Source organism: Capricornis sumatraensis, chromosome 2, assembly GCF_032405125.1.
Source record: "Capricornis sumatraensis isolate serow.1 chromosome 2, serow.2, whole genome shotgun sequence".
NCBI lineage: Eukaryota > Metazoa > Chordata > Mammalia > Artiodactyla > Bovidae > Capricornis > Capricornis sumatraensis.
In genome coordinates, this window is record NC_091070.1 from 77737501 (window position 1) to 77741417 (window position 3917).

The following is a 3917-nucleotide window of genomic DNA, read 5'->3' on the forward strand; positions in this document are numbered from 1 at the left end:
TATATGTTTTATTTCTGGCCAGTCTAGGAGATGTGGCATAAACACTGAATCATTGTCAGTTATAAATTTATAGGCATAACTATAAAAATGCAGAATTTAATAGTTATAATGGTTTTATATTCCTGGAGGATGTAGTCCCCATCCTTATTTAACAGGGGGGATGTCTGAACACCCACCTGAAGATTTTCTCCAAACAACCTAGGGTCTTGCACAATGGGTGTTGGACCCCTGAACACTGGGGCTTCAACATCTTGATCAACAGGACCTAGGAAGGGAGAGGGAGATGAAAAAACAAAACAAAATCTGAACAGTGAAAGGGAAGTATGGAAGCAGCTTTTATTCCCCTGGTGCTAACTGTGTCAGCTTTGTACTTCTGGTCTGACACCTCTGGGTCCAGGCTGGTGGGACTACAGACAGGGCAGATGATTCTTTTTTTTTCTTTCTTTAACCTGCTCTTCAGTCAACTGAAAGCAGTTTGAGATAGGAATCATGTCTGGTTTTGTTTTCCGCGTTGTAGAGAACTCTGTAAGTTTCCAGAATGAATGCTGGAGCCCAGGGATTCCTGAACATGCACAACAGTTTAATAGAATCTCGGTCATCCTAGGGCCAGAGTCCTGCCAGCATGATAAGTTGACTCAAGACCCCAATTGTAGGGGGAACTTTGGTCCAGGGGCTAGGACTCTGCGCTCCCAATGCCAGGGGCCTGGGTTTGATCATTGGTCAGGGAACTAGATCTCACAAGCCGAAATTAAGACCCGGTGCAGCTGAAACCAAAAACAAAACAGAACAGCTCAGCAAATAGCGTGCATTAAAAGAATACCGTAATTTTAGAAAAACAGGTCATTTTGACTGTTGAGAAATTCTGTGTCCATTATTAGATGTCATTTGAAGAAGATTGCTCTTGTGTTCAACTGACTTGGTTATTGCCATTTAGAAACATTTATTTTTAATTGGAAGATAATTGGAAAGCTACAGGTAAAAGGATGACACTAGAACCCTTCCCAGCACCATACACAAAATAAAATGGATTAACGACTTAAATGAAGGCCAGAAACCATAAAAGTCTTCGAGGAAAACATAGGCAGTACACTCTGACATACATCACAGCATGATCCGTTTTGACCCACCTCCTAGAGTATTGGAAATAAAAAGAAAAATAAACAAATTGGACTTTATTAAACTAAGACTCACAGCATTGATCCTGGGCTGACAGCACTGCCCCGAGAGCCCATGTAAGGCAACCCCACAGCTGCAGCCGCAGCGTTCCCACGCCTCAGAATGGTGTATGTCAGCAAAGAGCCATGTTTTAACTTCTCACCACAATACAGTCTTACTTTCCATAAGGTAAACCCAATCCTAGAGAAAACAACCTATGAAATGACTGTGTTAAATCTTCTCTGGGTTCACTTCACTAGCCAGATAATTGCACAGGAAACCAGACAAATGGGCTGATAACACAGCAAACAGTTCTTTCCATAGAGATGCCTGAATCCTCAATAAAACAAATAAATAGAAGACATATGAATACCACGTACACATGCCTCTGGAATGAAGAGTGCCTGGCTAACATATTAAGCACCTAAACTTGACATTCTAAGAAACACTTAGTCAAGTTAAAACAACTATGTGACAAGAAGTGAAACGATAGTGACTGTGTTTCAAGACCTAATTAAGGCTACCTGTCCCTCATGAGGCTAAAGGTGTAAGGTTGCCGTCATCCAAGGATGGTCCAACTCCCCCCTGTCCGCCTCAACCCCTGCCTTGCACTTCTCTCTCCCTCTTTTTGTCAACACTCCTCCTCTCCTGTACGGAGGTCCACAATTTTTAGGTATTTCAGAATCTCCGTTCTATTTTGTCTCAATCCCACAATGAGACAGCTGCACTATTTTCGGTAAATCCCTCATGCATTGGTGCCTGGAAGCTGCCTCCATCAGGTAAGCTGGGCAATGTTAGTGCTCATCTCATCTGTTTTCCTTATTTCTTTGCTACCTGATGTTCAAGGTCCAAAAATAGTTTTCCAACTGGGAGATGAACTCTACTGTTATCAGTGAAAAAGAAGTCATGTATTATATTTTTATTGTGTTTTACAAATCTGTCATTCCATGATAAATCAGGATAATAACCTTATCACTTAACTACACATTATTTGACACCTACCTTAGATAAAATATTCTCCACAGTATGTTGACAGAGTCAACACGAATATAACTACTTCAGAGAAATGACTTGGGGAGAGGAGGAAACACTTTCCATACAGAGGGATCCTTCTCTGACCCATGGGAATCAGAGACAGAAGGAAGGAACCTCTGACTATTCCTTCTAGAAAATGTAACTGGGGTTTCTTGCGAAGCTAGAGATACCTGTACCGTGCATAAAATTATGGAAGTAATAATATAATATTTCTCTAAGCACGCTTATGTTTAGGACTCTCTTCTTGGGGTCCTGTCCCATTCTCCTATATGTACCCCACAAGCTATTATCAAGAGAAATAGGTGAGGCCGGACTGTGGTGCAATTTTCACGATCACCACCAGAGGGCGGGGCTTCCTTCAGATGTGGTTCCTCGTTGTATTCAGGAGCTGGTTTCACTTGCCTGCTTTGTAGCCACAAGACAGAATATTGCTGCAGTACAGAAAGGGGCTCTCAGTTTCTGAGCGAGGAGCTTCTTTAACATTCAGAGGGAGACTAGATTTATTAGATTTGTGTATTTCAGGGAACAGGATCGTTTTCTTTTGCGAACATGCATTCTGCCACTCACTCACTTCTGATCATCTTAATATTCAGTAAGTAACATGTTATCCTAAATGTTAATGATTTTTCATTTTCCTATGATTATAGGTTTTATATTTCTTCTCTGGCTGAAAACTCTCCTCCTGTACATTTCTACTATAACAAAGTGATTCTCTTCCAGGAGGGACCAATGGTGACTCAGTGAACCAGACAGAAGGCCCAGTGACTGTCTCAGAGGGGGCTCTCATGACCCTGAACTGCACTTACCAGACTGCTGGTTTTTCTCCCTATCTTTTCTGGTACGTCCAGCATCTCAGCACAGCTCCTCAGCTCCTCCTGAAGGGCTTAACAGCAGACAAGAAGGCAGAGCATGAAGGTTTTCAGGCCACTCTTGTTCAGAGTGACAGGTCCTTCCACCTGCAGAAACGGGCAGTGCAAGCATCAGACTCGGCTGTGTACTACTGTGCTCTGAGTGACACAGTGACACAGGGCTGCGGGGGAGCCAAGCGCAAACCCAGAGTGCAGATGGGGCTCTGGCTGTGGGCAGCCCTGCGAGGGGGTGTTGTTTCTCTCTCCAGTGTGCTATGCTAGAGAAATTGTCAAAGCACTTCCAGGTTGCTCCTCAGAGCCAAGGACCTAGGAATTCTTGGGCTGTCCTACAGAGAGGAATTTGGAGTGGGACAGTGCAAAAAGGAACCTAAGAGCTTTTCTCCAGAAATGCCTGTTTTCAGCCCATTGATATCCCCCCAGATGGCACAGAATCCCTTAAAGTGAAATTAACTCTTCAATGACAATTCAGATTATATATGCTGAAATATTTTACAATGTGTTAAGGAAAATTCCAGGGCACATTGTTGATGGATGACTGTGTGACCTGGAAGCTAGTCTCTGGTTTTTAAAATTCAGGCCAAGATTGTGTATCCTACTGAGCTTCACCTGCAGACACTCCATCTTCAGTGACTGGAGCTTTATTCTCTCTTTCCTTGACTTTTCCATCCCTTCTGGTTGCTCCACAAATGCTGCTGCCTAAGTAAGTTCCAGGAGGAGAGTTTCTGACAAGATATTCCTTCTGTCAAGGGCCCTGTGGATGAGAGCAGCCCACTCTGTAAATATCGCAGGCATTGTGTGTATTGTTTGTGTTCAATGGGTACAGGATATTCTCTTTGCCAATAACCTCATCTCAAGGAA